Source organism: Cyanistes caeruleus, chromosome 25, assembly GCF_971803275.1.
Source record: "Cyanistes caeruleus chromosome 25, bCyaCae1.hap1.1, whole genome shotgun sequence".
In the NCBI taxonomy this organism is placed as follows: Eukaryota; Metazoa; Chordata; class Aves; order Passeriformes; family Paridae; genus Cyanistes; species Cyanistes caeruleus.
The window spans coordinates 6147960-6175738 of NC_141725.1; the positions used below are offsets into that span (position 1 = coordinate 6147960).

Below are 27779 nucleotides of genomic sequence, written 5' to 3' on the forward strand. Positions count from 1 at the left end.
TTTGCCCAACAGAACTTGCTGAAAACCCTAAAATCCCCCAGCTGTCTTAAGCATCACTGGCTTTGCATAAAACCTAAAGCCACTTTTAACATGTCACTCATCTTCCCTATTAAGCCCGATGGAAAGCGTGCCACGGCTCCCTGCCCAGGGACGGACGAGGATTTGGATTTCTGTATCCCAGAGGCAAACAGGGATTGCTCCCAGAGCCACCCCCGTGGGATGCAGGGGACACAAAGGGGACAGACACATCCTCCTGCACTTTCCTCCTCCTTTACAGCGAGTCCTCACTGCCTCCAAAGGCATCGGGAGAAGCAGGGACAGAAACTCCTTTTGAATCACAGCTGTACCTGGGGCTAAATCCCTCTGCCAGTGCGATTTGCACACTCCCACCCCTCAGGACAGTGCAGAAAGCAAGCGTGGGGCCATCATTCACTCGGGGATATTGCTCTGACGGCCAGGAATGGCCCCAGCAGCAGAAATGGGCTGCAGGTAATGGAGAAATGGGCTGCAGGTAATGGAGCTGTATTGGCTCCCCTGTGGGCAGGCAGCCCTGGCACCATCGAACACTCTGGCACTGCTGGTTCATCTCGGGCAGCACATCCAGCAGTGCAGGAACCCGAGATGAGGAATGGCCTCTCTGGGTGAAGCTTTTCCTAGCCCCGAGCCTGGGCACAGGAGCTGCAGCAGGACTGGCCAGGGAGCACCTGCCCATGGCCTTCTGTGCCACCGAGGAGACCAAACCCATAAACGCTGCAGAATGGCAAATAACCGAGTTTTCTCTCCTCCACACGTACTCAGTGCTCCAGGAACAAGGCTTGGACGGCATGAGAGCACTCCCAGGACAGGACCCACCAGACAATGCAAAACCAGAGCCTTCCTGGTGGCTGGAGCCCTTCTGTGAGGACAGAACCCACCTGGGCAGCTCGGAGCAGCCTGAGCCTCTGCAGCTCCTTTCCAGCCTCTCCCATTGCGTGACTCTGACTCTTCCTCCTGCCTGCGTGCTGGGGGCTCCAGCTCCAGAGCAAACACCAGGTCTTGGTTAGTGACATAATCCTTTGAATCCCAGCAGCTCCCATTTCACAGGACACAGCTGTTCACTTCCCTGCATGCATTTTTACAGTCACTTCTTCCCTCCTTTCCCCCTCCCCCAAATTTTTCAGCCTTTTGCTGCTGAAGTTAAATAAACACATTTTCCGGACAGGAGTTGTAACTTTATCCCTTATTTTTCATTCCCCCGTCTTCTTCAGACCAATTTTTAAAGGCTTGGCATCCTCTGAAACCTTGCAGACACAAGGTTTGCTGCACTGCCATGGCCCTTGGCCACCACTTTGCTCAACACAGAGAAGAAACCAAAATTCACAAGGCAGTTCAGCACCTTGACACTGCAACACAAAGGAGAACCAAAGATCCCACAGTCCCAACTTGTTTCATGCTCTGCAGTACCACCCTCACCTCATCCCAACATTTCCTTCATTGCACACGAATTTCCTGCATCTCCTTGCTCCCAATTTTCCCAGTTTCTGATGGAAAAGGTGTGAAGAAAATCACTCACAAGGGCTTATTTTAGAAGAGAAGCAGGGAACTCCCTGCCTGGCTGTGTCTGTGCTGCCAGCCCACGCCAGGCAGGTGAGAGGGAGCTGTGGGCAGGGCACGTCCTGCGTGTTCCGACGTCCGTCCCACACAACAGCCCAGCCCTGAGCGATCCTGGCTCTCAGCAGCACCTGTGGGCACCAACAGCCCCGAATGAAAGTCCTGACTGTTCCTCCTGGAGGGGTCACCTCCCTCCTGCAGCACTGCCAGGAGCCAAAGGCAGCAGACACGAAACCTTCTGGGCAGCTCCTACACCTGGATTTGATCCTGGAGCACAGCGCCTGCCCGAGATTGGATTTCACTCTGGCTGTTCCTCGAGGTCCCCATTTTGGCCAGTTCCTGGTGGCCTTCGTGGCTATGAAAATCCTCCTGCTCCTGCAGGCAGAGAAATGGCATTTCCATGGCCAGCAGCTGGCACGGTGACCTTTGGGATCGGATCGTGTGATGCATCCCAGCAATAGCAGCAGGACACTGCTCCTACACCAGCAGCCGCTTTCCCCTCCCCACGCCAGGGCATATCAAATTATTTGCCCTCAGGGCAGCTTCTAAAAATCACATTTTTCTTTCCTGCTCCTTCACTCGAGGAGAACAGCAGCAGAAGATATCCCACCTGCCCCTCCTGCTGCTCCAGAGCTGCAATGCCCAGGGCCACCCCTTTGGTGAGCTCAGGGAAAGAGGGATGGACAGTACCCAGATCCTGTAACAGAGCATGGGCAGAGGCTGCTGCCTGCTTCCTTAAATAAAGAATAAAGTTTTAATTTAAGCTGATCTCTGGGGAGAGAAGAAGGTTATTGAATCCATAGGAAGCAGCAGGGAATGAACTGAGTGACCCTGAGGCCAGGCACGAGCAGCCAGGATTCCCAAGGGTGCCGAAGCTGGGGGCTCAGACCGGCACCAGATTTGCTGTGGATTTTTTTCATCCCCTGCTCCGGACACACACATTTCCCTTGTGCTGCCTCACAGAGCAAACAAATGTCATCTCTTCGGGAAAACTGGAAAGACTCTTTTCTTCCCAACCCTTCCCCCTTTGCAGCGAAGTGCCCCTAATCCCCAAATTCCCTCTCTACCTGCAGGGAGAGCTGAAACCCTACCCATCCCCTCCCCCAGCCCTCCAACCACACTAATCCATCAAATTCCCTGGCCTTGCAGCCCACCCCCAGCCCACAGCAGCAATCCTGGCACCAGATGTCCACTGACAAAGGCAGCCCCGAGCATCAAAAAGCGATTTCCCATCACCCCTGTCCCGACAGGGCCCTGGGCAAAAAGCGACTTCAAAGCCCAAGAGCCCGAGCAGAGTCCGAGCTCCTTCTGCCACCCCCAGCCCGGGCACACCAAGACAAAACTCCAACCACTCCGAGCCCACTGAAGGGTCACAATTCCCTTCTTGCATCAGGGATTTAAACTAGGGTCAGTGATGGAAAACAAAGGGGATTTTATTAAAAAAAAAATCAAACCCTGAGCAAGACATCTGTGCTGTGCACACACCGAAGCTGCATTAGCAAGGACTTGGTTCAAAGAGCACCCTCCAGAAGGGCTCTGCTGGCCCAGCCACGCTCCAGATCATTCTTCTGGATGCTCTGGTTCTGCTAAAACCGGCTGTGAGCCCGGCCTTTGACACAACACACACATCCCCAGGGATCTGCCCGCAGAAAGAGGTGGAGGGCAGGACAATTTCCACTCCACACCCTCTGTAACCTTTCAGATGCACGAGGTTTTTTACCCATTCCTTCCTTTTCCTTCACTTTGGTACCACTGCTTCCCACATTCAGGCACACCACAGCCTCCTCCTGGGCTGTTTGCTCTCTCAAGCCCATCCTTATCCACAAACCCAACTCTGAGCTCTCCCACATTTCCCAGGACAGGCTGGGCCTGCAGAAATCTCACCTGGAACCCATCCTCAAAACTCCGTGTTAATGGAGCCCATCCGGGAACAACACCCAGGACGGGAACAACGTTTCTTCAACTAATTAATTCAACTAATTAATCACAACAAGCTCCCCGGCTGGCTTCTGAAGCGACTCCAGCTCATGGTTTGTAGGAAGGTGAGCATCCCTGGTCCTCCCCACGCATCCCTGCCCCGCAGGACAGCCCCTGCCACCCGCGCTCCCACCTCCTCCGCCACAAACCCGGGGGAAATTGGAGCTGTCACTTTCCCTCTCACCCCCAGCTTCAGTGCTGCTGCTACAGCAAGCTTTTATTTATGGTATTGCTTCTGCGTTGTAACGATCCTACATAAATTCCACATCCCGATTCCCCAACAATACTTGCTGCTATTATAATAATGATCCCATCTGAATGGCACAGGTGCCATTATCAGAAAATCTGTTTGTAATAGGGAAGCAACTGTAAAAAAAGGCATTACACCCAAATGAACTACTTAAGGATTACCATAACCAGGGGCCTTGCCTCAATTCCCTCGGCTGCTCTCTGCCTGCTCAGAAATAGATGGCAAGTCAAAATTAGCAGGTAAGTCATCCTGTGATTTGGGAGCTGGTGCTGAAACTGAGCACTCTGTGGCTTCATCACACAAATAACATCTACCTCCACACAGATTTAATAAAGAATTGTCGTAATGCACTTACTGAGTGCTAATGAGAGCACTAATCAGTACGTGGAGAAATGGAAACACACCCTTACCCTTACCACCCCTTAAAAGTTACCTGTAAATAGCAAGGAAGGGCAGAACAGCTCCTTTAAGAATCCAAACTCACGCAAGTGCACACGAGCTTGTGCAAAATTAAGGCAGAAGTCACTTCAGAAGTGGCATAAGCCAGACAAGAAAAATCAAGGTGTGTAGAGTTCTGTTTGGCAGACCTCAGATCTCAATCCCTGCCTCAGCCTGCGCACGTTCACAGTTCCCAGGTGCCTCCTGATTCAGGAAGTTTCACCTACCACAACAGTTATTACTCCTACAAAAGAAGGGCAGCGACTCCTTCAAAGAGAGCTTCCAACAGATGTTTTCCCACCGTCAGCATTTGAACAAACAGTGTCTCACACCTTCCACAGTCCCTAATTTTACCAGTTCATTCTTCGCCCGCAAACGCAGCATGAAATAAATTCAAACGTAACAAGATTGCACTTCCCTGGTGCCACGAGATGTGCTGCAAACTCTGCCTTGCATGGGAACAAAATACAGCCAGGGTTCAAAATGGCTTCAAACAGGGCAGAGCTTGGGGGGAGCAATGGGATGCAGTGTCTTTTATCTCCAGGTGAGTTCTTACAATTCTGCCCAGGTGAGCAGCCTCCACAGAGCTGCTGCTCCAGGAGGGCTGCACAGAAACCAGCACGAAATGAGGATCCGTGGCTTCACTCCAGCTCTTGGCTGAGCCGTGTCAGACAATTTGTCACTCCTACACCTGGCACCGCAGGACAGCCCCCAAAAAAGCACCAAGGACGGGGTTGTGCAAGCTCCACTTTCTCCTCCGCACGTAGCCGGGTGACACCGGCGCTGCTGCTCTTTTTGGCCTGTGCCCACATGCCACAGACAGGGAGCTGGAGCAGGAACCACAGCTACTGCATCTATTCCTGGCATCGCTGCCGACCTGCCGAGGAGCTGGGCGAGCTGTGTCCTCGCTTCTGAGTGATTCAACCACCGCACTTCAGCTCTGCTCGCCGCTGGACCCTGCAGCTCTTCCCAGCGAGGAGCTGCTGCTCCCATCCTGCAGCCAGGGAAGCCAGCACATTGCCTTTCCCCCAAAGGCTGCTTTTCTGGCACGCTCCTTAGAGATTAAATCTAGTGAAATAGCTTTGCCTTACAAGAATCTGTACCCACAGGGCAGACTCAACAGCCAGGGTAAAGAAGGTGTTTGAAACTTGCTGTGATCAAGGTTAAGAAACATAATAAAACACCATATCCTGCTTTTCCAGCTCTTCAGGGTAATGAGGGATTTCCTCATATATCTGCTGCAACTGTCACCTTTGCAGGAATTTAGTACTTAATACTAAATTCACTCTCTGTCGGCACACTGAACCTTCAGCCGCTTTATTTTGGAACCTCCACCTCCCGAAAGAAACGCCGCACATCTCTTGCAAGTGAAAAGTGTAACTGGGCTTTGTGTGGTTTCCGTGCCTTTGATAAATCCCTGTTGTGGCTGCAGGAGAGCAGAGCAGGAGCCCGACACTTCCCTCGCTTCCACGCTGGGTTGGCAGGAAGGTTTGGAAGGATTCTCCGGGAGATGGAGTCCCCTTTCCTGCCCCTCTCCTGCCCGAGGGACAGCGGGGACACGGGGCCGGAGCTCCGGGGATGGAGCTGGGGGGCCGGGCTGAGCCCCCCGGCCCCAGCGCTCCCGCTGGACAACACGCAAGTCTGCGAGCTGCTGAAACAGCCTGATTCACTGCCATCAGACTTCACTTTTCGGCGAAGCGAAAGCCCTAAATAAACTCCACCCCGCAGCGTTGGCCCCGAAAACGCTGGGCAGGACCTTGTGCACCCCCACAGCAGCAAACACCGAGCTGGGAAAGCGGCTCCGGGCAGGAGCCGGGCTGTCCGCACAAAGTCTCTTTCCAGCACATGTTCCCCTGCACCATGTGTGGCAATCCCAGTGCGCTTGAATTTGTGATTTTTTTCCTCTGCTAAGTGACGCTTTCAGGAAAAGGGAAATGAAAGGATAACAAGATGCAGCCATAGAAAGCTAGAGCTATACAGGCTAGAGGATTCTCCTCTTTATTTTTATTTTTTTTTAGGAGAAGAACCATAACGTTAATGTTAGAAACCACTTTTCATATATAGCAATGATCAGCTTAATCTTTACACTTCTTTCCGTAGCTGCAGGAGAGTTCTCCAACAACGAATATAAATTTAAATTTAATTTCAACTGTTGCTATAACTGCCTCCAGTCAGACCAACTGCTGCGAATTCAAGACATAAAAGTTACCTGAGTTACCCGCAACAGAAAAGTTCTTTGCCTTTGCCAAAGTGAGAAAAGAATAATAAAGGGATGAGATGTGGTTCTTCTCAGGAAAGTTCCCGCAGCTAAATGGAGCTTCCCCCCCATCTATTATGTTTCTAAAATTACACATTTTAGACAAATCTGCATCTTGAGATTGAGCAGTAGCCTGATAGCACTAGCAAACAAGTCATGTAAAGCCGAGAAAATGAGTTCTATTTAATGCTGGGAACGGAGCGGGGAAGTTGTGCAATGTTTACAGTGAATAAATTCTGTCCGTTCCTCAAAGGCTGCAGCCTGGTCCTGCCCCGCTCTGCCGAGAGCATCGAGCGCTCCCGCAGCCCCGGGCTGCCCCCAGCTCAGCAAAAATAAAAGGCATTTCCAGCAGGGAGAGGAAGCACGGAGTAAGAGGCAATTTGGGGAGAAGGGCGAGCTGCGGAGCTGCGGGCGCCCCGGCACAGGGCGATGCTGCGTGCGGCTCCCGCATTTTCTTCTTTTGCAGCAAAACGCTGAGAGCCCCCGGCTGGGGAAAGGGGAGAGGAAATGGGAGAGGGATGGGCAGAGCGAAGGGAGGGGGAGAGGGACGGGGAGACGAAAAGGGAGAGGGAGAGGGACGGGAATTCCCTGCCCAGCGCCGCCCCGCAGCCCCCGCCAGCCCCGCTGCGCATCGCCGGGGCCAGCCGGGCCCCTCCGACCCCCCCGAGACCCCCCCGGGACCGCTCCGACCCCCCGGGACCCCTCCGGCCTCCCCGGGACCCCTCCGGCCTCCCCGGGACCCCCGCCCGCTGCCCGGCCGTGCGCGCCAAGGGGGAGCAGCTTCCCCTTGTTCGAAACGCGTTAAAGAATTGAATTTCTAAATCAAACCGACCGTGTCGGGCTCGTCCCGGCGGGGTGCGGAGGCTCCGTGGCGAGGGCGGCCCGGGGACCCCGCGACCCCTGGGCGGAGGGAGGGACCCCGCGACCCCTCGGGGAGCCCAGGGCGGCCCGGCCGGGCGGGGCGGGGCGGGGCCGGATGGGCGGGGTTTGAGTGGGCGGGGCCCGGTGGGCGGGGTCTGAGTGGGCGGGGCCCGGCCGGGGGTCCCTGCCGCAGCCTCGGGGGGCTCCCCCCGGGCTCCCCCAGCCTGGGCAGCTCCGAGCCGGGCTCTGCCCCCCTCTCCGGGCCCTTTGGATCCGCTCAGACCAGGACTGGAGCGTCCCACAGCACTGCCCGGAATCAAAGGAGAATCCCCCTTGCTGCGCCCCCAGCACCCCTTTCCCGTCCCCGTTCCCATCCCCATCCCCATCCCCATCCCCGTCCCCGTTCATCCATCGCTCCAGGGCAGCCTCGTGCCCAAAGGGGAAACTGAGGCACGGCAGCGGGTGCTGGGATAACTCTTTCCTTGAGATTCACGGCAATACTTTTGGCCATACAAAGCCCGGCACCACTCATCTCTGATGAGATGAACTCTCACCTGTAAAAACACAAAAAAACCCCAGCAAACAACCCACAAAAAACAAAGCAAAAAACCCAAACAAAAATCTATCAACAAAAGCCACAACCTTCTTCATTTATTTTTCATGGAGCTGCACAGCCGTGCTGAGCTCCTGCAGCCATCTGTAAAGGGAGAAGGTAATTCCTAGCCTAAGGACTTCAGAGTTTAAATAAGATATAAACGCAGCATGAGAGGACAGCAAAGGGAGTGGCAAGAGGGGGTGTGCAACAACAGGGTTTCTGAAGAGGGAGATTAGGATATCAGGATTGCAATGTATACGCCTTTGCATTGACTCTATATGGGATTTCAGAGCAGCTCTGTTATCTGCAGGCAGGAACAAAACACCCTGTACTTGCTCTTTTCCAAATCATACCAAAAAGTTGGAACCAACCAGAAAAAAAAAAAAAGAAAAATCACAACAACAAAATTCCTTCTTCCCTCTGCTCCCCTCTCAATTTTGCCTGGTTTTTTGTTGATTTTTTTTTTTTTTTCCTTTTCCACACAGAGAGATATTTTTCTGGGGTATTTTTTTTTGAAAGCTCTGGGCTGAAAATCCTGGGTCATTTGGGAATTCTCTGAGCCAGCGGCCGGAGCAGGGCTGAGCACAGAGAGGTTCTTGGCAGGCCCCGGCATGGGGAGGGCTGCGCTGGAGCATGGGCCTGGGGAGGGGGGCTGCGGGGGGCAAAAGAGGCCACATACATTTTTAGAAGGAAAAATAAAAACGAGGAGAAAAACCAGCGTCCCTGAGGCCTGCCTGGCGCACACGCCAGCTCTGGGGGCTGGGAGGAGAGGCTGGCTGGATGGAAGTGAGGATCCAGATTGAAAACAGATGGGATTTTTCTTGCCAACCTGACATCCGAGACCGCGGGAGGCGGGGTGAAACTTCCCTTCAGAGAGGCTGAGATATGGTGGGGGGCCCCCCAAAAGAATCCTGGTTTGGTTTGAAATCCCTGCTCGGCTCCGGCTCTGGGGTCGGCACAGAGGAGCCTGCTGGAACCGGCTTGTTTTTTATACTTGGAGGGGTTTGATTTTACCATTAAGTGTCTGATTCATCTGTTCCTGCCTGCTGGAGCCCAGCCCAGCCTGGCAGTTTATACTTGCCCTGGGAGACATTTTAGGGGCATTTTGCACCGCCGCGGGTCCCTCTGCGTATGCTCAAGAGGGAAATCCATGTCCGGGCACAGAAATAACCCTGCAGGGCACACAGGCCACAGCCTCGGCCCTGGGCTGAGCTGGCATGCAGGAAACATGCTGCAGTGGGGCTGCAAAGATCCACATGTCCATGTGAAAAGGCACCATAAAATGTTGGAGCATCTCACACCCCTTGGCACAGCTCTGGGCACCTGAGCTGCTGGCACAGGTTTGAGAGGACCAGGATGAAGGACATGGAGGTGCTGGAGCATGTCCAGGGAAGGGAACAGAGCTGGGGAAAGGGCTGGAGCCCCAGGAATGGCTGAAGGAGCTGGGGAAGGGGCTCAGGAGGAGCAAAGGAGGCTCAGGGGGAATTTCTGGCCCTGCACAATCCCTGGCAGGAGGGGACAGGCGGGGGTGTCGGGCTCTGCTCCCAGGGAACAGGGACAGGAGGAGAGGGAACGGCCTCAGGCTGGGCCAGGGGACGTTCGAGCTGTTCCATCTAAAGGGTGGCCAGGCACTGGCACAGCTGCCCAGGGCAGGGTGGAGCTCCCATCCCTGGAAGGGTTTAAAAGCCGTGTGGATGTGGCACTTGGGGACATGGGTTACTGGTGGCCTTGGCAGTGCCAGGGTAATGGATGGACTCGCTGATCTGAGAGGGCTTTTCCAACCTCAAAAATTCCACAATTCTAAGCTGCAGCCAAATGATACAACAGCCCCAAAGTGAGTGAGCAGTGATTCATCCAGGAGACAAACTGTGGCTGAGGCAGGGCTGGAGGAGCAGCCACTCCAGGTCATAGCTCCTGCTTCCCCCCAGCCACACACCCCACTCCTCAGAGGGACTGCCTGCTGCAAACCCCAGCACAACGCTCCCTGCTGATGCACTGGACTCAGGAGTTTGTGATGAGGGGTTTTTTTACCCCATTTTGGGATAAAAATCACTGCAGGACCGCAAAAGGCTGCACAAAGCGGTGCCCAGCACAGCCCGTGGGACTGGCACAGCCGCCCTCCCTCCCCACTCGGGGGTCCCCCGGGCCTGGCAGTGACGTGGGGTCCCTGTCCCCCCCAAGATTTCACAGCTACTTTACAATCCAGAAACAAAAAGTTAATGGTGCAGGCTTGACCACATATTTTCCAGGGGCTCTGGGAGACCGGCTCTCCACAGGCCGGCTAACACACACTCTTTTCATTCAGAGCTTTAAATACCCAATTGTGTCTGTTTTCAGCACGCTCATTTTTAGCATTTTAATGATATGGTCCCCGGCTTTCACCCTCCTTGGATTGGCCCCAGCGTGGGGGTTTTTTTCCCTTTTTTCCCCCCCTTCTTTTTAACATCTTGCAGAGCGAGAGGGGAAAGGGAAGAGGGTTAGCAAGAGGTCACACATTTCTCCTAAGCCGAGTGTTTTTGCAGCAGGCAGGGGGTCCTGCTGGGGACGAGGCCAGAGCAGCCCCTGGGGCCGTGTGAGTGCCCAGGACGGGCAGCAGTGCCCATCCCCTGGCCCTGGGCAGCCCAAACCTCGCTCACCACAGCCAGCCCTGAACAAAGCGTGGGATTTGCCATGGCTTTCCCTCCCTCCCCTGCGGACAGAGCTTTCCCCGGCTCCCACCGGTGGGATTTCGCTCGGTTACGCTGCTCTCCTCAGGGATGGGCAGAAAATCCCAGCTGCAGACAGGACTGGGGCTGGCTCTGCATCGCCAGCAGCCGTCACTGCCCCGGCACAGCCAAGCTCCTCGTGTCCATCCCCAGCTGCCAGGAGAGCCAGCAGCAGGCCCAGGGCTGCACCCCAGACACCCAGAACCAGGATTCCCACCTGGCCCAAGCACATCCCCGCTGCCTTTCGGATGTGCCGAGGGGCACATCCAGTGTCCCGTGCTGTCCCCAGCGTGCCAGTGTCCCGTGCTGTCCCCATGCCCTGTGCCCAGCTCAGCACACACAGCGAGCGCTCTCACAGGGCGCTGCAGCATCAGCCGCTCCCAGGATTTTTAGTTTTTTTCCCCACCAAGTAATATCGAAATGATATTTATTAAATTTGCTCTCTAAGTCCCTCAATCTGCTCCATAATACAGTGAATCTGCGAGGTGGTTTCACTGATCCCGCCTCAATGAGACCAGATTAACACAGATGATCCCGGCTTTGCGGCTCCCTCGGCCCGGGGAGGGTCAGAGGTTGTGCAGAAAGGCAAAACCCGCTGGCAGCACGGAGCCGGAGGAGACCACACGGCCCTGGGAAGTGATTTCCGAGGTTAATTCCAGGTGGGAAGGAGGAAAGGACGGAAAACCCGTTTGCCTCTGTATCCCAGCCTCTCTCGCTCTTATCTCCCTCTGATTGCACCTGCCCCCACCCTGCTCCCCAGCAAGACGCCCATTAAATCTCAAATCAGCTCCAGAAAGGTTCATCACATCCATTATCTCTGCATTCAGCTAAATTATGAAAATCATTAAGATAAGGAGGCATGGAGCCTATTAGTTTCCTGGAGAGGATGCTTTACAATTCTTTTCCTTCTGCTTCCACATTTAATTACCTTAAGTTTCACAGTATTTAATTCCATTTATTAAACCTTTAATACGTGAAAACAAAACAACAATAAAACCCACTGCTTGTCGCCTTTCGGGAGGGTGCAGAGCCAGGGCTCGGGTGGAGGCAATCCTCCATCCATGCATGGACACTCAGCTGAGCTGAGCTCATGGGGGATGCATCCACTAATTAAAAAATTAAGGATGTGCCCTGGAGTCCGTGCAGAGGGAAGATGAGCAGCCAGCCCAGGGTTCTCCCGTGGGCTCCCCCAAGCCAGGCTGGTCCCTGAGCCGGCTGCCAGGAGCTTTGAATAACCCAGAGGGAGGACACAAAGAGCAGTGGGATTGTGGAACTCTGTTTATTCCTTTCCACAGTGGCAGGAGCAGAGTTCCTCTGCAGGAAGGCTCCTGCAGGTACAGCCGGGGAGCCACGCTCCGGTATTTGGGTTATCCCCCAGGACAGAGGCTATTTGAGGACACCAGCAGCAGGGCCACGGGAACAGCCGAGCCACACATGCTCCAAGCAAGGTCAGTGTGAAGCATTAGCTGCTCACTGGCTGCATTCTGCCTTCCCAGAGATGCCATTTAGCAACGCTGGTTCCTGTCAGAGCAGCACCCAAAGCCCCTCATCCTGCACCGGCACACGCTGGGCTGGCTCTGCCATCTCCACAGGACAGGTAATGAAGAAAGCAAACAAAAACTGAGGCACAGCCAGGGAAGGGCTGCAAATCCACTCCCTGTGAGCACACAGACAATTACAGACCCACACACAGCACCTCCAAACACCTTCTTGCAGCAGATTTCAACATCTGGACAATTTATGGACAACTGAAACTTTCTATGAGAAGCTGGAGACAATCATGGAGCACCTTGAGCCATTCCTGAGTGTCCAAGGCCAGGCTGGATGGGACTTGGAGCAATCTGGTCTAGTGGAAGGTGCTGAGGGTTGGAAAGCCATAATCTTTTTAACCAACCCACACCATTCTGTGATTCCATAATTCAGACACTTCTCTGCAGCACTTGCACAGCACAATTTACAAACACTGCTGCCTTCAAGGCCTGTCCCATCATGCATCCAAGCAGGGCCCCACAGCTCCAAGCAGTGCAGTTTCTCCCCATCGACATCTACAGGATTAAACCTCAAACTTGGCCTGCATTTTGCATTGGGTTTCTAAATCACGAACCACTCTGGAAAAGTAGCACCAGGAAGAAAAAAACAACTTGCTAAAGTGTTCCCCAGCAGCATATCCACAGACTTTAATATAAAAAAGCTGCTGCTAATTTAAAAAACAAATGTTTAAGCAATCAAGCATGTTTATTTAATTTGTCCTTTCTGTGCCAGAGAAGGGCTGGGCTGCTCACAGCCACACAACGTTATCAAGTGCTCGTGGGGAGGGCCCTGCCTGGTGGGATGGGGGCAGCTGGAGGCTCCAACACAACCCAGAGGCTCTCTTGGAATAATCCAGCCTCACACCCTGAGATGAAGACGGCCTAAGGATGAGACTGAGGATCCGACCCATTGCTGGCATCCAGCATGAACCAGGTTATAGTTATGGCTGGGGCTGGACACCCTTTCAGATCATCCAGCTCCACTCCCCTGCTGTGGGCAGGGGCACCTTCCACTAAAGCAGCGACTCTGTGGATAATCCAGACTTCTCATGTATCCCAAAACACCAAAAAGGACCCGATTTTCAGAGTACGAACGAGTCCCCAGAGAGGCTGGAGAGCCCCGTGCTGCTCTTCTCAGTGCTAGAAGGGCTCAGACCTGGACAGCAGATCAGAGTCTCCTTTCCCACCATGGCACTGACTGGAACAGAGATGATTTGGATGGGGTGGATGTGCAGGATCATGAGGGAACGCACCATAGGCAGGATTTTTTTTTTTTTTGCCCATCATTATCTCTGGCTTTAACAAATCACTCCTGGGGTTGGCAGGTACTTTATTAATTTTTCTCCCAAGCAGCACTGAGGATGACTGAGGAAATCCAGTGGCCTGTTGCTTTCTTTGCCTCCATGGCCCGAAACAACTCATTGTTTATTTTAAAGCAGCAGAATGTACCAAATCCTCACATCGAGGCGATAGAGCCACACACATCCATGGCACCAGCACCTGGACAGGTTTCCATCCCATTCTCTGCACTGGGAAAAAGCTGGGCCCAAGTCTTCCACTTGCTCCTCAGACATGGGAAAACTGAATAAAGGGATTTTTCACTCCATGGGGTTTCCCCTGGCAGCCGCGTTCCTGACGGATTCACCGTGCCTGAGCTTCGGTCTGCTTGAAGCGCGGCGAGGTTTGGGTGCCTCAGCCTCAGCCCCCGGCCTGGGACCTTCCCGTGCATCCCTCTGAGGCTGGCAGCAAGCTCGGGCCAACTCAGGTGCCCAGGTCCCTCTGGGAGCTGAAGCTGCTCTCCTGTCCCAGCGCCGTGGTCGTTCACGTGGGAGGACTGAGGATTCACCGCGTGCCTCCCGTGGGATTGCTCCGAGCAGCAGCTGATGCACACAGACTGGTGCAGCCAAAAACCCCAGCAGCACTCCTGGAGGAAAGGCCCCTGGGGCTGTTGGGGGTGTTTTGGTGGTGATCTGGAGGCTGCAGATGTGAGAGGGAGCAGAGGAGAGCCCAGTCCAAGGATATGCAGAGGATGGGACACTGCCTGCACAGCTCTGCTCCCAGCCCCGCAGGAAGGGGTTTCTCAAGTCACACAGCCCCAGCAGACACCAGGCGAGGCGGCTTCGCTGTCTCCATCCCATAGGGCCCCTACTGATGACCTTCATTTGTGTTTTTTTAAGCGCCATCTCCATTCTTTGTGGTTACTGAGAGTGTTTTCCATATGAGCAGCGCTGGAGAGTCTTCCAGAGCCTGCAGCCATCCCAGGCTGGAGCCTGCTGAGCAGCCAAGCGAGACCTGCAAAACCCCAGCGCAGGCTGGAAGCTGCCACCAAGGCCACGGTGCCGGATCTGCCGCGGCCGCAGGACACAGCCAGGCTCAGCAGCAGCAGCAGCAGCGTGCCACAGCCCAGGGGACACAGACAGGGAGCCAAGGCAGCTCTCCAGTGCTGGCCTGCTGCAGGTCCCCAGGGGCTCCGGGCAGTGCTGCTGGCAGCCCTCGGGCAGGGGCTGCCCTCCCACACACGCTCCTTCACAGAGAGCCTGCTTTGCTGCTTTAGAAAAAAGGAAAAGGTGAGGGAAGCCTGTTCCCCAGGCACCCAGGAGTCCTCGTGCCCAACCCCAGAGGGGAGTTAAACTGGATTAAATCTGAACAGAGCTCTCCAGCAGAGCCTGACAGCAGCAGGAATCCTTCTGCATGCACACTGGGGATGCCTGGGGGCACATCTTCTACCTGCCCCACACCCACGAGTAACACACCCGTAAATAACACAGCACTCACCTGTCACCCAGCCTGGCACTGCCCTGGCACGGGCAGCCCTGGGGGCACAGCCCCAGGCTGGGTCTCTCCCAGCTCTGTGCAGACACACCAGGACCGTGCCCAGCAGCGCTCCCAGCACTGCCCTGCCCGCACACGCCCGGGCTGTGCCTCCTGCAGGGACTGTGCAGGGAAAAGGGAGACCCTAGAGAACCTTCCAGTACCTCAAAGGGCAGCAGGAGGGCAGGGACAGACCTTGGAGGACAAGGGAGAATGGCTCCCAGTGCGAGAAGGCAGAGATGGATGGGATATTGGGCAGGAATTGTTCCTGGCAGGGTGGGCAGGCCCTGGCACAGGTGCCCAGAGCAGCTGGGGCTGCCCCTGGATCCCTGGCAGTGCCCAAGGCCAGGCTGGACAGGGCTGGGAGGTGTCCCTGCCACCCTGGATGGGCCCTGGATGGGCACTGAGGTCCCTCCCAATCCAAACCTTTTTGTGATTCCATGACTGACCTTGCCCCATCTCTGCCACAAGGGCCTCCAGAAACTGCTGAAAACACGGCAAATATTACACTGCTGGTAACAGCTCTCCCTGTTCCTCGTGTCCCAGACACACTTTCACTCCTCTTCCCACCATCCCATCGGCTGCCAGCTGCAGAGGGGCTCTGCCAGCTGACAGATGAAGCTTCAGGTTAACAAATCCAATTTGTCAGAGACAAAAAGCCAAAGCATTTCATTTCTGCTGGCTTTTTTTTCATAAAATTGCTCAGACATTCTAGATTTGAAATGTCACCATGTCACTTGGTGGCAGCTGAGGGCACAGAACTGGAAAGGTCGGGAGAAGCTCTCCAAGAGTCACCCTGCTCTGCTGGAAGGGAAGGGGAGCAGGGCAGACAGGGCCACTGTGGTTGGGCTCATCTCCCCAGGGATGAGACGGAGCCTGGGCTGTCCCCAGGGATGAGATGGAGCCTGGGCTGTCCCCAGGGATGAGACGGAGCCTGGGCTGTCCCCAGGGATGAGATGGAACCTGGGCTGTCCCCAGGGATGAGATGGAGCCTGGGCTGTCCCCAGGGATGAGATGGAGCCTGGGCTCTCCCGAGGCAGCACGGAGCTCCCACTCCCCCAGCACAGGGCTCCTTCCGTGCTCCTGCTGTGAGGGGGTGGCCGTGGCAGAAGCAGCTGGTGCTGAGTGAGATGTGTCCCCTCCAGCACGGGCTGTTCCGTCCCTGCCACCGCCTCCGTCCCCACAGCGTGTCCCACGCACCCGTCTGCTGCCTCCCGCTCCTTCCTCATCCTCCCCACCCCAGCCCACCACAGCCCGGCTCCTGCCCCGCTGTGCCAAAGCACAGCCCTCCACAGGTGTACACACACCCCTCCACAGGTGTACACACACCCCTCCACAGGTGTACAGCACAGGTGTACACACACCCCTCCACAGGTGTACACAGACCCTTCCACAGGTGTACACACACCCTTCCACAGGTGTACAGCACACCCTTCCAAGGCTCCCCCATCCCTGCTGGTCCCTTTGGCTTGGGACATTGATATTTTCAGATTCTGTTTCAGCACAGGAGGTGCCCCTGCCCTGCACTCCCGTTATCCACACCCAGAGATGCACATACAGATGGAATGGGAGGGACAGACAGGACTCCAAGTGATGCCAGCACTTTTGGCACTGCCTTGGCAGAGGGCACTGAGCAGCACACCCTTCTTGTGACTTCAAAAAGCCCAAGCCCAAAAATTATTTACATAGGCAAGATTTCTTGATATGGGGCTTTTTCACTCCTAAAGGACTACTCAGAAAAAAAATGGGTTTAAAATAAAGTGACTTCCAAAGAAAAATCCAAGTTGAAAGCCTTGCTTTGATTTTATTTTAAGATTAAAGCTCTCTGCAGAGTGTTCTAGGCCCTGATGTGAGGACCACAAGCTTCTCTGATACTTCCTAGAAAAACCTGCGATTCAGCCACCCATAAATGCTCCTCATGTGAAGGTTAGAGGGCCTGGAGGACAGCAAGGACACGCTCAGGGGACACACTGCCCAGGACACTGCCAGGCTGCCCTGCCTCGAGAGCAGGAGGCAGAATGGAGGATGGCAAACGGGACACGGATAAGGGACACAGCTCGCTCACAGACACTGGAAAGCGCCAAGGGTAAGTGAAGAGCAAGACACTGGGGTGGGAGATCTGGTTACACGACAAGCCAGCCCCATCACAGCCTGGCTCTGCTGGCTGAGAAGAGAGAAACCCAAGCCCAGGTGCCGTGAGCTGACCTGGCCAGTGCAGTGCTGGGGACAGTGCCTGTGGGGCACAGACCCCTCAGGGACAGCCCCGTGTCTCCCTGCAAGAGCCTGGAGCTTCTCCCCAACCTTCCCTTCCCCTGTGCCCAGCACGGGCTGCTCCGGGACCCCAGGACAGCACAGACAGAACCTGCCTGTCCCCCACTTCACCAGCCCTGCCCCAGCCCCCCCAGACGTGGGCAGAGACACAGCCATGTCACCTGTCCCTGACAGGAGGGGACAGCCCAGCCAGAAAGCACAGGATGGGCTGGGACACTGGGGACAATGCCCCAGGTGGGGCACCAGGAAGACCCTGCCAGTCAAAAATGCACCTCCAACATGAAAACTGCACATCTTCCCTTCATCCCTTCCTCGTTTCTCCTCAGCCAGCCCAAAACTCAGCTCCTTGCCACACCAGAATCCCAAGGCACCCATGGGGCCCCCCCAGCTCCCGCTCCCCTCGGCAGCTGGGATGAGAAACCTTAGCTGGGAGGGCCATGAAGGATTTCATTCACCTTTCTCTCTTACTTCTAAGAAACACTTCAGTTCCTCCCACCTTCCTTCTTTTCCTCTTTTCAAAGCAACCTTACAGCTATTTTTAGAGCTGCACATCTCAGCGCTGCCGGATGGTGCCGTCCCCCGCGTCACCTCCGCCGGGAGGAGAGGCAAAGGGATGCTCCTGCTCTCCACACCTCTGGGGCAGCTGCTCAGAACCAGGGTTTTCAAGCTGTTTTCCAGATGGAGGACTGGATAAAGCATGGAAGCTGTGATCCCACAGGTGCTGAGAGCACAGCAGGTCTGTGTTCTTTCCCAAAACCCAGACAGCCTTACCCAAATGCCTGCACAGGACCACCAGCACAGCTTTTCAGGCTGTAGTCCATGAGCAGCTCCAGGGGCCAGAAACACCACTGGTGCTCCCACCTCACAGCACCAGACAGGTCAGCCTGCTGAAATCAGGGTCCTGAGATAGGAAGGTGATGGCTGGAGCTTCATCCTCATCCCTCCCAAGGAAATGGGACACGTGGTGAGGGTAGCTCATGCTCCTGCTCTTCTTCACTGTCAGCTCAGCCTCAGCCCTTGGGGCTTCGTGCTTTGGGCTCCTGGAAAAACTAAATCTTCTCATCAGCTTGGTGCAACAAGTCCTTCCTTGCAGGAAGGAGTTAGCAAGGATCTTGCTTGGCTGCTCTCCTCGGGGCTCTGAGCACATCCCAAAGCAGAGCCAGGGCTTGCCCGGTAGAGCAGCTGTCAATTCCAGATGGATGGTGCTGGGGGACTCCAAATCCAGGGATTTTCCTCTTGCAGACAAGTTTTGCAAGAGGATAGAAAAAGGCTGCAAGTCTCAGGACCTGGATGCTAGAAGGGAGCAGAGGTGGCAGGAAATCCCAAAGCAGCAAATTCAGCTTGTTCTGGGTCAGATGCAGAGGAGGAAGTGGAGGCAGAAGCAGAGGCAAGGTCTTTCCATGAGAGCAGCCCAAGAGGTCCACACGAGGCTTCACAATACTTCAGTCCTGAAGGTCAGAACCCTGGAGATGGTCAGGAGCTGGCTCCCCAGAGGATGATTTGCCAACAACTCTCCCTGTGGAAGCAGAGCAGTCCCAGCAGCATGTGGCACCAGCAGCCATCACCTCCCACTGCTGCACTGGCAAAAAAATCCATCCTGGGCACAGCAGATGGCACCTCGCCTTTGCTTTGGAGTGGGTGGCCGAGCTGGGACACGCTGACCCACCTGGCTGTGCCAGACAAGGAGGTGACCTCGAGTTCCCACACTCAGAGCTCAGTGTAACAGCAGCCTTTGGGGTAAAACCAGTCAGGAGAGGAGCAGCAGGGTGATGATGGATGTTCCCTGGCTGCCAGCACTGTGGGGACACAGAGGCTGTGCTGGAGCCCCAAAACAGCCTGTCCCCCCAGGCTCACACTGAGCTGCCAGGGATGAACCATTCCTGGGATTGTGTTGGGTCCTGTCAGCTCCTGTGCTTGCTCAGGACTAGCAGGGAGAAGGGAAAACCACTCGTGGCACATGCCTTGCCATACACAGGGCCACCAGCCCCGGCATGGCTATGGAAGAGCTGCAGCCCCTCCTGTGAAAATCCAGCTGGGACAGGGATTTGCCACAGGGTGGAAAAGGCTGCCCAGCACGGGGGGATTCATTGGGGTGGTGCCCTGAACCCTCAGCCAGACAGAGGCTGCATTCAGAAATCCCTGTTGGCTATTAACAGGGACACCACAGTATATCCAACTGCCACCATTTCAGAGCCCTGAACCCAACAGCCACGTGTAAATACACCTGGGAAAAACAGATCTGCTTCTTTATTTATCAGCCAGGGCTGGGAGAGCAGGGACACATCCCTGAGACACCTTCTCATGGCTCCAGAAATGTGTTCATTACTCCTGGGCTGTGTCTGGCGGGGTGTGGATCGCTCTCAGATTACAGATGTTTATCAGCAAACTATAATAAAGGTGGGACAGTGACAGCAAGATGAATATTATATTTCAGGAAAATTTAAATGAAATGATCCATCATGGCCAGCAGAGCAGCAGCAGCTCCTGCCAGGCCCGCACAGAGCGGAGCGGCTCCAGGGCTGGGGCTCTGCTTTGGAGCCCCACAGCCACCTTGGCTCAGCGCTCCAGAGCAAAAGCAGCAGGGACAGGTAAAGAGAAGCACTTTGGATTTCCAAGGGCACACGGATAAACAGCAACGTGCAACTGGCTGGGTGGCAAGGGAGCTGCATCCTTGTCCAGCAGGGCACTGAGACATCCCCGCGCCCAGGCTGAGCACACTCACCGTCAGAGGGCCTGGGGAGCGGCACAGGGCGCGGGCAGGATGTGCACGGGAAGGGTTATGCACTGGCTTTTCCCTTAAGTGAAATATTGCCAGTGGCTCAGTGGAAGCAGGAGGTTGGTCCCTCCAGGGAGGAAGCTATCAGAAACCACTCTCTCTCCCAGCACGGCTTGCCCACAATTTGCTACCTGTTGCATTTTACAATCCAGAAAAACACTGGAAGAACGTAAGAGGACATTAAAAAACCAGAACGGGCGCAGAGCATGCAGGGCAGGGACACCAGGAATGCTCTGAGCTGCTGCAATCCAGCCACGGAGGCATTACACATTCATCTGAATTTTAAATACAGAGCATGATGACTGGCATCCTCACAACTGCCACCGCAGCCTCACACTACAGCTTTTATGGTAATTCACAGGGAGTTACCCACAAGGCACCGCAGAGATTTTCTTGGCAGCCATCCTAAACTAATTTTTATAGGTTAGTGTACGGTTATACATAAATGTTTAAGAAAAATAAAATGGCGACTTGGAGGGAAGGACATGGCTGGGAGGCTCTGTGCTGTGGCACGTGATGGTCCAGTGTAAAATGCCACGGGGCTGAGGTCCACTGCTGGCCACCCCATGCCAGGGACAGGAACAGCAGCTGGTTCAGGGTGTTTGGGTCAGCCAGGTCCCACCTGGCCAGGAGACAGCACCCTGCCTGCTCCCAGGGCACCTGGTGGGACTGGGCTGCGGTGCTCAGCCCCTGTCCTGGCTGCACCAGCCTGGAGGGAATGGGAACAATCCCAAGGAACAAGTTGTTGGTGGAAACCACAGCACCCTGAGAAATACCTTTCACAGAATTGAATGGTTTGGGTTAGAAGAGACCTTAAAGATCAGCTCGTTCCACTCCTTGCTCCCAGCGGGACACAGCGCTGCCATCACCTTTGCTTCCCACATATCCTGACTGTGCTGGACACGGGAACTTCACTGCTGAATGGAAACTGCTGCTCAGCTTCCAGCCACGCTCTGCAGCCAGCGCAGGGAAGGAGCTGGAGCTGCTGCCAGTGAGCAGCAGCACCTCAGGAAACAAAGGAAAGACGCAGCAGGAGGGAAACCTCGAGCAGTGCAAGCCTGGAGCAGCAGCACCCATCTGTGATTCACAGGAACCAGAACAAACACTTGATGATGTCAGAGCTGATGATTAGCTTAAAAAAGTAGAAAAATGCTGAATTCCTGCAGGCTCTGCTGCGCACACGCGCGTGTCGCAGCACGGAAGCAGAAGGTCTGGCCATCGCTGCTGGATCACAACAGCAAAATGGAGGGAAGCACAATAAAGACTTTCAAGGAAAGAAGCTTTCAGACTTAAATCAGCAATTACTCACAACGCTGATTTGGATACAGGGACACCACGAAGAAAACCATTAAACAACAGATCAGAGGGAAAGATGGTGAGATTCTACTCCAGCAGCACAAAGAGACAAAGCCCTGAATTTCCAACGAGGCAGCTATTTTCCCAGGATGGGATCACTGCAGTTTGAGAAGCCACATGCACCACGTCCTCCCTCTCACACTCACTGTGTGCCATCCCAGCTGGCTGTTTCCATGCACGGGAGGTGGAGAGCACTTCTCCCCAGCTCTGTGCCTTCTGCACCCAGAGCACGAGGAGATCCCACATCACCTCTCATATCACTGCCCACTGAGGGAAGTGAAGGCAGGGGGAAATCCTGGAACAGCCTTAGGTAAAGCTAGGGCCTTTCTGGAGTGAGGATCTGGTGGATCTCGACTGTGAAGTTTGGACCTGGTGTATCTCAGCTCATCCCCTGATGATGTGTAAATCCCCATCTCCCCGGAGCACAGCAGCAAGTGCAGGACAGCAAATCATCCCTGAAGCCTGAGCAGAGCAGTTTTTACCTGTTGTGCTCCTAAACAGGCTGGCCAGAGGAGGCTCTGTGCTCCGAAGAGGACACGTGAGGCATCCCCACCATCACATCCCTGCACCATGTGCAAGGCACCCCAGGAGCGATGCAGAGACAGCAGCAGGAGAGGAGAGGAGAGGCAGGACCCCGGGCACGGAGCTCCCCAGGTACAGATTCACCTGGGAACCCTTCACTCCTCAAACCCCAACAGCTTCAAAATCCTCCTGGAGAGAGAGAGACCCTTGCAAAACCCCTGCAGGACCTGGCACACCTGGCAAATCACGGCTGCAGCCGAAGCAGCCGTGTCCCCAGCTTGGGTGGGGACATCCCAGGTGCTCAGAGGTCACAGTCAAACTGCAGCCCCCTGCTCTGGTGTAAAGCAGCACTGACAGAGCACTCACCTATGAAATGGGGCTGAAAACAAGGGATTCAGCTGCTGCTGTGCAAAACCAGCCCTGACACGGCAGCAGGAGCAGAGAACTACAGAAGCTGGGCACAAACAGCCACAGGCTTCCCAACCTAAACCATCCCACAGCCCCGATTTAATCTGATTTATGCAAATGTTAAACCAATTTAGGTGTACACATTGTACGAGTTGCCTGGCCCAGTTTAATTTGATAGGTTTTTAAACCTGTTTAGACAAACTAATATCTGCTGTCTAATCTAGAGCAGCTCTTATTTTGTGCAAATGTTGCCAGGGAACTAGAGCATGGAGGTTCTGATGGATCCTGGTTGTACAACAACACTCACACTGCATCAGCCTGAGTGATAGTAATGCATGGAAAACAGGAATTCTAAAATCCCATCTCCCTCAGGGCTGGCCGTGCCCACACAGCAGGGCTCCCAAATCCCGCCTGCTGCGCCAGGAGCTGTGCAAAGACCGTTCCCAAAGCTTTCCAAGCCCAGGTGAGGCTCCAGTAGCCAGGACCAGAGCAGGATGGCAGGTGAAGCCTCCTGAGGAGCCAGCAAGTCCCAGGAAGAGGGAGAAATCCCAGCTTTGGGTTAGGTCCCCCTTTCCCATGAGCTGGGCTGTCTCACCCTCCGACTCCTTTGGCTGCAGGGGCAGCAGAGCATCCCTGAACACCTCAGTTCTGGGTGTGTGCACAGCCCGTGCCACGCTGCCCCACCCTGCACGTGCTTCCTCCTCACACCTGGGCATCCCAAGCAGATCCTGTCTCAGACACACATCCCCATCCCCTTCCTCTGCCCCTCTCTGGGCTGTTCCCGCTGCTGCGTGGGAGCTCTCGGGAGCCCGGAGCCAAGAGGCTTCACGGATTATAAAGAAATAATAAATAAAGTTCAAAGAAACTCACACCTCCCAACCAGCTCCTTATGGAGCGATGTCAAGACAGCAACGTGGCTTTGAAAATTCCTTTTTTTGGAGGATGCTGGGGCTGCAGGGGGACACGGCCATCTGTGTGCAGGACACGCGGCTCGGCACGGGCTCGTCGGATGAGCAAATAATCCGACAGCACAGGCAGCCCTTGCAACAGCAACGCCAAGCTCGATAAATTACCACGGCAAGACAATGATACCCAAGCTAGAAAAAAAAATACAAAGTCCAAAAGAATTATGTTGGATCAGACCCAGAACTCTAGAGGGTTTATGAGTTGAAAGATGGGGGGAAATAAAAGACAATTTCCAGTTTCCTACGCTGATGTCAAGGAAAAAAAATAAATTGGTCAAGTTATAAAGAAAATAATCAGAAAGAGAGGAAAAGAGTAAAAAGAAAGGTCTAACAAACAGAGCCTGTTCCAGCTTATTGTGTAATAAACTTTGCAGAAAGAAAGCTGGTCTGAGCATTAACACTTCAGGGCTCACAGGTTGAAAATCGACCACAATTTTTAAAAAGCAATACTGACATAGCCAGAAGCTGCTCAGCCCAGCTGGCTCCTTCCATTTGCAAATATAAAAAAAAATAAAATATATGTCCTGGGGGCTCTGCCCAGAGACACCAGGCCAGAGCAAAGCCCCCAGCTCCTGACCCTATTCCCACCATCCTCTGATGAAGCAAAGAGCTTCACGGATGGAAGGAGCTGGGCCAAGGGAAGGGATTATTTGAAGTACAAGTCAGGCACATTTTTCACGCTGTTGAAGCAATGATATTTAACAGAAGTCATTTACAGATTTTCCTTTTTTTGAGGAGAGAGTTATGAATAATATGCATGTTCTTATCAACTCACATAAGAAGAATTTAAAGCTCAAAGTTCAGCAACTGTGGATTAAACTACTTAGCAGCATCTTTTTAATGCAACTGAGTAACCTCTCTCCTTACCATACGCTCGCACTGCCCACACTGACTCGGGCTAGATCTGGCTTCGCTTTATCTCGGATTCCTACACTCGCAATTTTATCTCTGCAATGCAAAAGGAAAACTTTCATTTGGGAAGAGAGCAAGTCCGAATGGAGGCCGCGTGCGGCGCGGGCCACAGCTCGCATCCATCGCGGCAGCTCGCCACCCACGCAAGCCCAGCGCCACGTGGGGAGCGCACAAACGGCTCGCCAGGCGTTTACTACCTGGAGTAAGTGTGCTCCGGGAGAGCAGCTGCACAGGGCTGCCCCCCACCGCAGAGGGACCCCAGAGCTCAGAGCAGCCTCGGGTCAGGGTCTCCCAGCTCAACGTCAGCTCTGGGGTCCCTTAGAACGGCTGGAACCCTTTGGAGCTGCTCCTGTGCTCTGAGGAGCCACAAGCACCATCCCTCTCCAGCCCCAGCTTCCCTGGCCTGTGGCCACAGCATCTCCTTGCACATCCCACCTGGCTGGATCTCACCTGTCTCTCCACCCTCAGTCCCACCTCTATTCCAAAGGCAGCAGCAGAATTAAGGGTCTAACAGGAATCCACACTCCTGGAGAGAGAGCAGAGACATACTTTTCTTCTGCTGCTTAGGGAAGATGTCACACTGGTCACTCCTCAGCATCCAGAAAAAGGCAGAGCAAACCTGCTCCCCTCAGGACGAGATGCAAGGGATGCCCTGGGAAGAGGCTCTGCTTACCAAACCAACATTTATCAACCAGTGAGCACCAGGGAACAGGGGCACGGGGGCACAAAGGACCCAGCCCTGTCCTGCCAGTGAGGCCAATGCCAAGAGACGGCCACAGAAGGACCCGAGGACCTCCTGCCATCACCCCACACCCTCAGCTGCAGGGGACCCCTCTCCCCCACAGCCCTTGGTGGCACAGCTTCAGCTGGAAGCTCCTCTCACATTACTCAAAGTATTTATGACTTTTTCCCATTTGAAATATGGGTCTTTACCACGCACAGGAAGGAGGAGGAGAGTGCCAGCAAACCTGTTAATTTATAAATCAATCTGGCAGGGAACAATTAACAGCTTTCCCACTGCTGGGTGTGCAGAGAGGGTATCATCCCCCCGGGAAGGGCAGGAGGGTCCCCTCATCAGCACACCCTGCTGAACCCAACAACCTTCCTGCCCAGCACCCTGGTCCAGCTCCTTTTCCCCCACTGGGAGCTCCCACCCGGAGGAGCAGCCCCAGAGCCAGACCCTCTCCAGGTTACACAAACAGCTCCCCCAGCCAGGCACAGGTACACAACCCCCAAACACGATTTACAGGGAAAAATTGTATAAATCCCTGGCATTTAGTCCTGGCCAAGCCGAGCCACGATGGGTGCTGCCAGCCGGGAGGAGCAGGAGCGCCATGGGGAACATCCCTGCCAAAGCTGGGAGGGGGCTTGCGTGGGGAGGGCACGGGTGGCACTGCGGGCACACGCCCCTCACTCCGCAGGGTGCTCCTGCTCCGAGGAAGGGCTGAAACCCCCCAGACAAAACTGCCTTTTCCTCCCACCTGCAGGGAGTGCTTTTGCGGGAGCAAAACCTCCCGGGACTCGGAGAGGGTGAAGACCCCAAGAGCAGAGATGTCCCCCGTCCCCAGGGAGTCCAGATCCATCCTGCAGATCCCAGCAGCGCTCCCACGGGTGCCACCTCTACCTCCACACGGTCCCCTTATCCCACGTTTGCACCATTTGCCTGCCCAGGAGGGACAGGAGCAGGATCCTCCTGGAGAAGCACAAACATTACTGATCATTACTCTTATTGAAGGGGTGGGGATGGGGGGGTTCATTCTCATTGTGACAGATTCTGGCTCGGTGACACGGTGGCTCCGAGGCCAGCTCTTGCCTGCTGAGGGATGATCCCAGGGCTCGAGATTTCAGCTGAAATCCCCGAGGGCAGATGGAAATCACCAGCTGCTGTCACCCCTGGGGTGTCCCTCTGTGACTCCGGGGCTGTCCCCAGAGCCCGATTCCCCTTTCAGAAGGGGGAGGTTTGGTGTAGCCCCCCCAGCACAGGGACCGGGGTAGTTTTGGGGTGAGCCGTGTCCCTTCCTCGCTACTGGCACTGAGCCACCCCACAGCCGATGGCAGCGGGGCAAAAGCCGCTTGCAGAGGGGCTGAGGGGTGGTGGGAGGACAAGGCACCGCCGGTGTCCGGGCAGGGAGCGGGCGGTATCCCGGGGGACACGGCCGAGTCCCCAGGACGCCGTGTGGCACAGAGGAACGCTCCGATGGCTCCTCCGACACCCGCGATGCTGCTCCGGGAGCGGCACCGGCTCCGCCGGCGGAGCATCCCCGAGGCGGGAGGCGGGGGAGCCGGAGCCGAGCAGGGCGCAGCACGGGCGGGCGCTCGGTGCTGCTCGGTGGGAGCACGGGGGTGCTGCCGGAGCCCGCAGAGCCGCACCCGCCGGGACCGCGCTCGGGGGGCGCCGGAGGGACGGGGCGGGGGCGCGGCGGCAGCGAGGAAGGAGCGCGGCGGGAGCCGGGGGTCCTCAAGCGGGGGGAGGGCACCGGCAGCCGGGCGTGGGATGGAGCCGGGCGCGGGTGCATCCCGGTGCGGCGGGGGACGGAGCGGGGCGCACCCCGGCACCGGCAGCGGAGCGTGGGGCGGGCTCTGCCCCGGGACCCCAGGCCAGGCTGCGCCCCCCGCTGCCCCCGCCCGCTCCCGGGGCCGCCGCCCCGGCGCTCCCCCGCATCCCCCGGCCGCACGTGCCCGCGGTCCGGCGCGCCCCCTCCCCGCACCCCCGATATAGCGCGGACCCTTCCCCCCACACCCCTCCCATACGTCCCCCCATAACACGCCCCCCATTCTCCGGTGCCACCCACCCGCGACCCCCCCCGGTCGCCACCGGCCGCCCCCCCCCCGCTCCAGGACCCCCGCCCGCCTGCCCAGCCCCTCCCGGGCGCTGCCCGCTGGAGCCATCACCCCGCGCCCCCCCCGCCGCTCTCGCTACCCCCGGTATAACGCGACCCCTCCCCGGCGCAGCGCCCCCCGCTCCCAGCGCCCCGGCCACCCCCGTGCGGGCGCGGTGGCTCCGCGCCCCGGCCCCGCTATAACGCGCCCCCGGTACCTGCCGGCGCGGCCGCCCGCTCCCATGCTGCCGGCGGAGGGGCTGCGCGGGGCCGCGGCCGCGCTCCCCGCCCGCCTCCGCCTGCGGCTCGGCGCTGTCGCTGGGCTCGGCGGGGCCGCGCCGGGGCCGCGCTGGGGCCGCGCCGGGCGCGGGGACACTGCGGCGCTCGCGCCCGCCGGCCGCTCGCACAGGTGATGTCATTCCCCGGGCCGCCGCCGCGTGACGTCACCGCGGGGCGGGACACCCCGGCCACGCCCCGCGCGCGCGGGGGGGCGCGCGGGGCCGTGACGTCACCGCGGGCCGCTGGGGCGCGGCCGCTCCTTAAAGGCGCCGCGCACGTGGGAGCGGAGGCGCGAGGGCCGCGGGCTCGGGGGTCCCTCCGGCCCCTCCCGACACCCACCGGCGTCACCGCGCTCCAGATACCCGCTGCGTCCCCCCATTTAATGTGTTCCAACGTTTGACGAGTTCTTCATGCTCACATCATCTCCCATATCTAATGTTTAATATCATGTATATTCA

General features: G+C 56.1%; 1 protein-coding gene across 1 annotated transcript in view; it reads right to left on the minus strand.

Annotated features, from left to right (window-relative positions):
* The window catches only part of PTPRS (protein tyrosine phosphatase receptor type S), a 139194-nt gene extending 111734 nt beyond the window's left edge, over positions 1-27460 (minus strand). Inside the window, exon 1 of the mRNA XM_086862922.1 lies at positions 27261-27460. The gene's annotated coding sequence lies outside the window, so the exon portion shown is untranslated. The remainder of the gene's footprint in view (positions 1-27260) is intronic.
* Between the last annotated feature and the right edge of the window lie 319 nt (positions 27461-27779).